Source organism: Lethenteron reissneri, unplaced genomic scaffold (genome assembly GCF_015708825.2).
Source record: "Lethenteron reissneri isolate LAM-NWPU_2019-01 unplaced genomic scaffold, ASM1570882v1 scaffold_1639, whole genome shotgun sequence".
NCBI classification, from domain to species: domain Eukaryota; kingdom Metazoa; phylum Chordata; class Hyperoartia; order Petromyzontiformes; family Petromyzontidae; genus Lethenteron; species Lethenteron reissneri.
Window position 1 is genome coordinate 5,783,777 of NW_026891376.1, and position 8,921 is coordinate 5,792,697.

Consider the following 8,921-nt stretch of genomic DNA (forward strand, 5'->3'; position numbering starts at 1 on the left):
TGAGGGGTGATGGTGATGGTGAGTGGTGAGGGTGAGTGGTGATGGTGAGGGGTGAGTGGTGATGGTGATGGTGATTGGTGAGGGTGAGGGGTGAGTGGTGATGGTGAGTGGTGAGGGTGAGTGGTGATGGTGAGGGGTGAGTGGTGATGGTGAGGGGTGAGTGGTTATGGTGAGGGGTGAGTGGTGATGGTGAGTGGTGAGGGTGAGTGGTGATGGTGAGGGGTGAATGGTGATGGTGATGGTGAGTGGTGAGGGTGAGTGGTGATGGTGAGGGGTGAGTGGTGATGGTGAGTGGTGAGGGTGAGTGGTGATGGTGAGGGGTGAGTGGTGATGGTGAGGGTGAGTGGTGATGGTGAGGGGTGAGTGGTGATGGTGAGGGTGAGTGGTGATGGTGAGGGTGAGTGGTGATGGTGAGGGTGAGTGGTGATGGTGAGTGGTGAGTGGTGATGGTGAGTGGTGAGTGGTGATGGTGATGGTGAGTGGTGATGGTGAGGGGTGAGTGGTGATGGTGATGGTGATGGTTGGTGGTGATGGTGAGGGGTGAGTGGTGATGGTGAGAGGTGAGTGGTGATGGTGAGTGGTGAGGGTGAGTGGTGATGGTGAGGGGTGAGTGGTGATGGTGATGGTGAGTGGTGAGGGTGAGTGGTGATGGTGAGGGGTGAGTGGTGATGGTGAGGGTGAGTGGTGATGGTGAGGGGTGAGTGGTGATGGTGAGGGGTGAGTGGTGATGGTGAGGGTGAGTGGTGATGGTGAGGGGTGAGTGGTGATGGTGAGTGGTGAGGGTGAGTGGTGATGGTGAGGGGTGAGTGGTGATGGTGATGGTGAGTGGTGATGGTGAGGGGTGAGTGGTGATGGTGAGGGGTGAGTGGTGATGGTGAGTGGTGAGGGTGAGTGGTGATGGTGAGGGGTGAGTGGTGATGGTGATGGTGAGTGGTGAGGGTGAGTGGTAATGGTGAGGGGTGAGTGGTGATGGTGAGGGTGAGTGGTGATGGTGAGGTGAGTGGTGATGGTGGGGTGAGTGGTGATGGTGGTGAGGGTGAGTGGTGATGGTGAGGGGTGAGTGGTGATGGTGAGGGTGGAGTGGTGATGGTGAGGGGTGAGTGGTGATGGTGAGTGGTGAGGGGTGAGTGGTGATGGTGAGGGTGAGTGGTGATGGTGAGAGTGAGTGGTGATGGTGAGGGGTGAGTGGTGATGGTGAGGGGTGAGTGGTGATGGTGAGTGGTGAGGGTGAGTGGTGATGGTGAGGGGTGAGTGGTGATGGTGAGGGGTGAGTGGTGAGGGGTGAGGGAGAGGGGTGATGGTGAGGGGTGAGTGGTGATGGTGAGGGTGAGTGGTGATGGTGAGGGGTGAGTGGTGATGGTGAGGGGTGAGTGGTGATGGTGAGTGGTGATGGTGAGGGGTGAGTGGTGATGGTGATGGTGAGTGGTGAGGGTGAGTGGTGATGGTGAGGGGTGAGTGGTGATGGTGAGGGTGAGTGGTGATGGTGAGGGGTGAGTGGTGATGGTGAGTGGTGAGGGTGAGTGGTGATGGTGAGGGGTGAGTGGTGATGGTGATGGTGAGTGGTGAGGGAGAGGGGTGATGGTGAGGGGTGAGTGGTGATGGTGAGTGGTGAGGGTGAGTGGTGATGGTGAGGGGTGAGTGGTGATGGTGATGGTGAGTGGTGAGGGTGAGTGGTGATGGTGAGGGGTGAGTGTTGATGGTGAGTGGTGATGGTGAGGGGTGAGTGGTGATGGTGAGTGGTGAGGGTGAGTGGTGATGGTGAGGGGTGAGTAGTGATGGTGATGGTGAGTGGTGAGGGTGAGTGGTGATGGTGAGGGGTGAGTGGTGAGGGTGAGTGGTGATGGTGAGGGTGAGTGGTGATGGTGAGGGGTGAGTGGTGATGGTGAGGGGTGAGTGGTGATGGTTAGGGTTTATGGTGATGGTGAGTGGTGAGGGTGTGTGGTGAGGGTGAGTGGGGAGAGTGAGTGCTGAGGGTGTGGTGAGAGTGAGTGGTGAGGGTGAGTGGTGAGGGTGAGTGGTGAGGGTGAGTGGTTAGGATTTGTGATGATGGTGAGTGGTGAGGGTGAGTGTTGATGTTGAGGGTGAGTGGTGAGGGTGTGTGGTGAATAGTAAGGGTGAGTGGTGAGAGTGAGTGGTGAGGGTAAGGGTGAGTGGTGAGTGGTCAGTGGTGAGGTTGAGTGGTGAGTAGGAAGGGTGAGTGGTGAGTGGGGAGGGTGAGTGGTCAGGGGTGAGGGTTAGTGGTGAGGTTGAGTGGTGAGTAGGAAGGGTGAGTGGGGAGGGTGAGTGGTCAGTGGTGAGGGGTCAGGGTTAGTGGTGAGGGTGAGTGGTGAGGGGTGATTGGTGGTGGTGAGGGTGAGTGGTGAGGGTGAGTGGTGAGGGTGAGTGGTGAGCGTGAGTGGTGAGGGTGAGGGTGAGTGGTGATGGTGAGTAGTGACGGTGAGTGGTGATGGTGAGTGGTGAGTAGTAAGGGTGAGTGGTGAGGGTGAGGGTGACGAAGAGTGGTGACGTTGAGTGGTGAGTAGTAAGGGTGAGTGGTGAGGGTAAGTGGTGAGGGTGAGTGGTGAGGGTTAGTGGTGAGGGTGAGTGGTTAGGGTTTATGGTGATGGTGAGTGGTGAGGATGAGTGGTGAGGGTGAGTGGTGGGGATGAGTGGTGAGGGTTAGTGGTGAGGGTGAGTGGTGAGGGTGAGTAGTTAGGGTTTATGGTGATGGTGAGTTGTGAGGATGAGTGGTGAGGGTGAGTGGTGAGGGTAAGTGGTGATGGTGAGTAGTGAGGTGAGTGGTGAGGGTGAGTGGTGAGGGTGAGTGGTGAATGGTGAGGGTAAGTGGTGATGGTGAGTAGTGAGGGTGAGTGGTTAGGGGTGAGTGGTGGGGATGAGTGGTGAGGGTTAGTGGTGAGGGTCAGTGGTGAAGGTGAGTGGTGAAGGTGATTAGTAAGTAGTGAGGATGAGTGGTGAGTGGTGAGGGTGATTAGTGAGTAGTGAGGGTGAGTGGTGAGGGTGAGTGGAGAGGGAGAGAGTGAGTGGTGAGCGTGAGTGGTGAGGGTGAGTGGTGGTGGTGAGGGTGAGTGGTAAGCGTGAGTGGTGAGGGAGAGGGTGAGTGGTGAGTGGTGAGGCTGAATGGTCAGGGTGAATGGTGAGAGTGAGTGGTGAGTGGTGAGGCTGAATGGTCATGGTGAATGGTGAGAGTGAGTGGTGAGGGTTAGTCGTGATTGGTGATTGGTGAGTGGTGAGGGTGAGTGGTGAGTGGTGAGGGTGAGTGGTTATGGGTGAGTGGTGAGGATGAGTGCTGAGGGTTAGTGGTGAGGGTGAGTGGTGAGGGTGAGTAGTTAGGGTTTATGGTGATGGTGATTGGTGAGGATGAGTGGTGAGGGTGAGTGGTGAGAGTAAGTGGTGATGGTGAGTAGTGAGGTGAGTGGTGAGGGTGAGTGGTGAGGGTGAGTGGTGAATGGTGAGGGTAAGTGGTGATGGTGAGTAATGAGGGTGAGTGGTTAGGGGTGAGTGGTGGGGATGAGTGGTGAGGGTGAGTGGTGAGGGTCAGTGGTGAAGGTGAGTGGTGAAGGTGATTAGTAAGTAGTGAGGATGAGTGGTGATTGGTGAGGGTGATTAGTGAGTAGTGAGGGTGAGTGGTGAGGGTGAGTGGAGAGGGAGAGAGTGAGTGGTGAGCGTGAGTGGTGAGGGTGAGTGGTGGTGGTGAGGCTGAATGGTCATGGTGAATGGTGAGAGTGAGTGGTGAGGGTTAGTGGTGATTGGTGATTGGTGAGTGGTGAGGGTGAGTGGTGAGGGTGAGTGGTGAGGGTGAGGGAGATTGGTGAGGGAGATTGGTGAGTGGTGATGGTGAATGGTGAGGGTGAGTAGTGAGTGGGAGTGGTGAGGATGAGTGGTGAAGGTGAGTTGTGAGTGGTGAGTGGTGAAAGGTATTGTCAAAGCCCACCGGGCTTTGACAATACCTTAGTAGCTGTGTATATATGCAAGGTTATTAAGAAATATATTTTTCACCCGGGCAACGCCGGGTACTTCTGCTAGTTATATATAAAAGTCTCCGCGCGCTCGCACTTGCGGAGGATTTGGCTCTCGGACGGTGGGGTTTAAGACCGAAATCATTTCCCAGAAGGCACGCCCTAAGCCCCGTGGTGGGAATAGGCTATTCCGTTTTCCCGTCCGTAAACTTTAAAGTAGTTTAATTAACACATTTGTGCCGTTTCTATTATTCATTATTTACTTATTGCGCGACATCGACCGTACCAAGTGACGCCAATTGCGTGGGGGTGGGGGCAGACCCTGCCAAGTGATGCGCGTTCGCTCCAGCTCACGGGAGACATTTTCTTTTACGCGTTTTACAGTCAACACGTACACACATAACGCTGCGGATATTTATTCACAGTGTCATGTCCTCTTCACCCCCCCCCCCACCAACACGATGCGTTCAGTTTATACAACAGACTCCGTAGATAATATTTTACTGCTTACATACCATTATTCTTGCACGGGCGCCGGATGTTGGAGAGGGGGTAGCGGCCCAGCCCCTAGCCTGGCAACGTGCCAACTCCGCGCCTCGCCAATGTAGGCCAGGACGGGGGCTACGCATCGCACAAGGCCTCAACACGCCTATGGTAAGTACAATTTTCCTTGCTTCTTACGCTAACAACTCAAGTCCATTGTTTATTATTGTTAAACACATTAGTTGACAAACATTACAATAATAATGTTTGTGTGCAGATGAAAACTCAGCTTCATTGTTTACCATTATGAAACAAGTTCACAGATGTTACAACAATTATGTTTGCGTGAAGATAACTCAGGTTCATTGTTTACCATTATGAAACGAGTTGACATGTTACAATAATTATGTTTGTTATTTGTTTCTTTCGGTTAAGTCACGTCTAAAGATAAAATAATAAATTAAATTAAATAATAGAATACGACGTTTCGATTGCAACACAAGCAATCATCATCAGGTAAAATGAAATAGCGACATAAAATCCAACCAGAAAACTATAGACAGACATACCAGCAGACAGACATCACCAAGATACACAGAGAGAGCAACACAGGCAGCAATTATGTTTGTGTACAAAAAACTCTTTTAGGATTTTTGGGTTCCTCAATTTCCCATTTTTTTGCTGCGCTTTTATAACGTTGCCACGGTCGACTGCCAGTCTGTGATTTCTGCTTATTTCTTAAATGCATTTTTATTGTTTCCATCGCTCACGTCACGCTATTTACTCATACGTAGTACTGCGATACTGATAGCTGTGCCATCATCGGGGATTGCTGTGCCCGTCGATGTGTGTGTGAGTCCATGTGTGTGTCTGAGTCCATGTGTGTGTGCGTGTAGAGCCATGCGTGTCTTTAACTCCATGTGAGTCTTTTTCGAACGGACAACGTCAAAGTGTGTATGTGTGTGTGTTAGTCCATATGTGTGTGTCAGTCGATCTGTGTGCGTGTACGTCGATGTGTATGTCAGTCCATATGTGTGTGTTAGTCCACATGTGTGTGTAAGTCTATACATGTGTGTGTCACTCGATGTGTGTGTGTAAGTCAATGCGTCTGTGTGTGAGTCCATATGTGTGTGTTAATCCATGTCTGTGTATCTAAAGTAGATATCTGTGTGTCACAGTCCATATGTGTATGTGTGTATGTCAGTCTATGTATGTGTAAGTTCATGTGTGTGTGTCGTAGTCCATATGTGTGTGTGTGTACGTACATATGTGTGTTCTTGGTTCTTTCGGTAAAGTCACGTAGAAGGAAAGTAGTAAAATAATAAAAATAAAACATAATCAAATAATTCTCATGACGTTTCGGCCACAACGCAAACAGCCGTCTTCAGGTGGAGAACAGGTCTGTCGAGAAGGCAGAGTCTGAATCCCTGCAGTCACGAAGGCTTTAAATCGAAATTTACATATGTGTGTTTATGTCAATGTGTGTTTTAGTCCACGTATTGCTGTGTGCGAGTCGGTGTGTGTGCGAGTCGCTGTATGTGTGTACGTCCATATATGTGTGTGGAACTCCATGTGTGTATATCTCAAGTGGATGTTTGTGTGACAGTCCACATGTGTATGTGTGTGTACGGCAATGTGTGTGTCACTCTATGTATGTGTGTGTGTCGCTGTATGTGTGTACGTCGATATGTGTGTGTAACTCCATGTGTGCGTATCTCAAGTACATGTCTATGTGTGTGTCAGTACATATGTGTGTGTGTCTGTAAGTCGATGTGTTTGTGTGTGTCAGTCCATATGTGTGTGTGTGTGTCTCAGTCCATGTGCGTGTGTGTTAGTCGCTGTGTGTGCATGCCTCCATGTTAGTCAGTGTAACTCCATTTCTTTGCGTGTCTGTAGGTCCATGTGTGCGTCTTAGTCCATGCGTGTGCTTTATTGACCTGCTCAAGGCCTATGATACCCTCAGTAGGCCTGGCCTCTGGGTTGCTCTTTGTTCTTTCCGAGTCCCGAACCCACTCATCACCATCCTTAAGGACCTTCATGATGGTGAGCGGCCCCGCGTCTTAACTATGTGGCCGTGAGTCAGAGCTATTCCCTTTACACCGTGGGGTGCAACAGGGATGTCCTCTGGCTCCCACATTGGACCACGTAGTTCGTCGAGCCTTCAATGCCTGTGAAGTATCGGAATGACGGCAGGAAACCTCTTGACGGGTAGCACACTTTTTATTAAACCTTGACTTGTCACGATACAACGTGTGGTCACTATTCCTCACACTACACACACTTCACTTGACACGTGTGGTCACTACCTTTCCCACTACACACTCCACTTGACACGTGTAGTTACTATGGCTCACGCTGCATGCTCACACTGCATGCTCACACTGCACTCCAGCCCCGTAACGTCCGTGGAGCCTACATGCCCACCCCAGCTTGGGCGTGGGTCACAACCTCTGGGTCCCGAGGGCCGGCCCTCACACGGACGTTCGGCCCCGGGTCCCAGGGTCCCGCCTCTGGGTCACACAGAGCCCCGGCCCTTACACGGACAGCGGGACTAGGTGCCGCAGGGCCCTATCTCTTCCTCCTCCGTCTTCAGTCTTCGCTGGTCACCCACTCCCCGAGCGCCCGCGCGCACCGCCTTATATAGCCCTCCGCTCCCGAGGAGACGGAGTCCATGCGGACCGCGATGTGAGCACCCACTAGTCGACCAATCACGGCGCGCTGTTCCTACGATCCGTTTTCCCAGCGCGTGTTACCACTACACAACCAATCGCCCCGCGCTGCCACACGATCACTCCCTGTCAGCGCGCGTCACCAACACACAGCCAATCACCACCACATAACCCATGACCCCGCGCTGCCCTGTGATCCCTCACCGTCAGCGCGCGTCACCGGCACACAGCCAATCATCACGCGCTGCCCCACGATCCCCACTGTCAGCGCGTATCACCACTACACCTGTACCGGAAGAATTCCCATCTGCTACAGATACAATGGGAGGCTGATCGATGCCCGGGTGCGGTCAAGGGATGGCTCCCTATTGCTCAACCACGTTATGTATGCCGATGATCTGCTAATGGCTGCTCACTCGGAGGAGGAGTTCGAGGTGCTGCTGCTGAACCTGGAGCTTGCCACCAACAGGTGGGGCCTTACCATCAGCCCAACCAAAGCTAAGCACCTGCCTGGCTATTTTGTACCATCGGACACTCCACCCCCACAACTCCCAATTGGTGATGGGCCAGTTGTGGAAACAGTGGAGAGTTTCCCTGGGCAGTGTGCTAATGACCGGCTCCGGTTTAACAGCAGAGGTCTCACTTCGAATCAGTCGAGCTGCAGTATCTTTTCATTGGCTGCGTAACGCTGTGTGGAAGCTACCTGGTCTATCACTCCGTACGAAGCTTCATGTGTTCTCGGCCACGGTCATTCCCTCCCTTCTCTACGCTTGCGAAACTTGAACCCCCTAATGGAACATCTTCGCACGTTAGAAACATTTAGGCTGGCCTGCCTACGATCCATCCTGGCTTTAACCAGGCTGCATTGTGTGAGGAGCTCACAAATCCTTGAAAGATGTGCACAAAGTCCCATCTGTGACCTCCGGCAGGCAAGGCTGCATTGCCTGAGTCATGTAGCCCGCATGGCCAGCCACCGCATGCCTAAACAGCTTTTGTTCCGCCGGATCGAGGGGACTAAATGGGTGCGGCACGGGCTGGAGAAGACATGGAGTTATGTGCTACAGGAAGACTTGGAGCTGAGTTCACTTGCGGATGACTGGTACCAGCCGTGTCAAGATCGGCCACTGTGGAGGCTCCTGAAAGACGCTACTGGCCAGTTGGAGGCAGTCACCCTCCAACAACAACGGAGGGCAGAGGAGCGACGCTCACAACAACGAGCGGAGCGCTGGGTGGCTAAAGCACAGAAAGTTGCCACAGTAGGGGCCACAGGTGCTGCATCAGCCAGTTGTCTCAGTCAGTCGACCTGTGCCATCTGGGTTTGCCCCATCACCTCTTTCCAGCGGGCGTTCGACACTTCACGTGGCCTCAAGGTGCACATAGCCTGGCACAAGCGTTGTTGTGAAGTCACCGCCACTTAGTGGCGAATGGCGGTTGTTGTTGTTCAGTCTATGCATGTATATGCGAGTCCATTTGTGCGTGTAACTCTATTTTTGTGTATCAATGGATTTGCGTGTGTAACTACATGTGTCTGCCTTTTTCGCCCGGGCAACGCCGGGTACTAACCGCTAGTTGACTATATATATCTTGTATTCTCCGCAGAGAATGGATTCTTTGCTCCGCTGCAAGCTTCCTATCACCACTCTCCCATTGACATATTTCGTTGCTTACTCTTAGTACCTTTCACGCGACGGTCAATGGTATAGTATATAGCATATTGTATAATAAAAAAATAGTGTTAAAGTGTAATGTTTAATACAATGTATAAGGTAATATATAGTATCGTAATTTTATAGTGAATATATAGCAGTGTGGT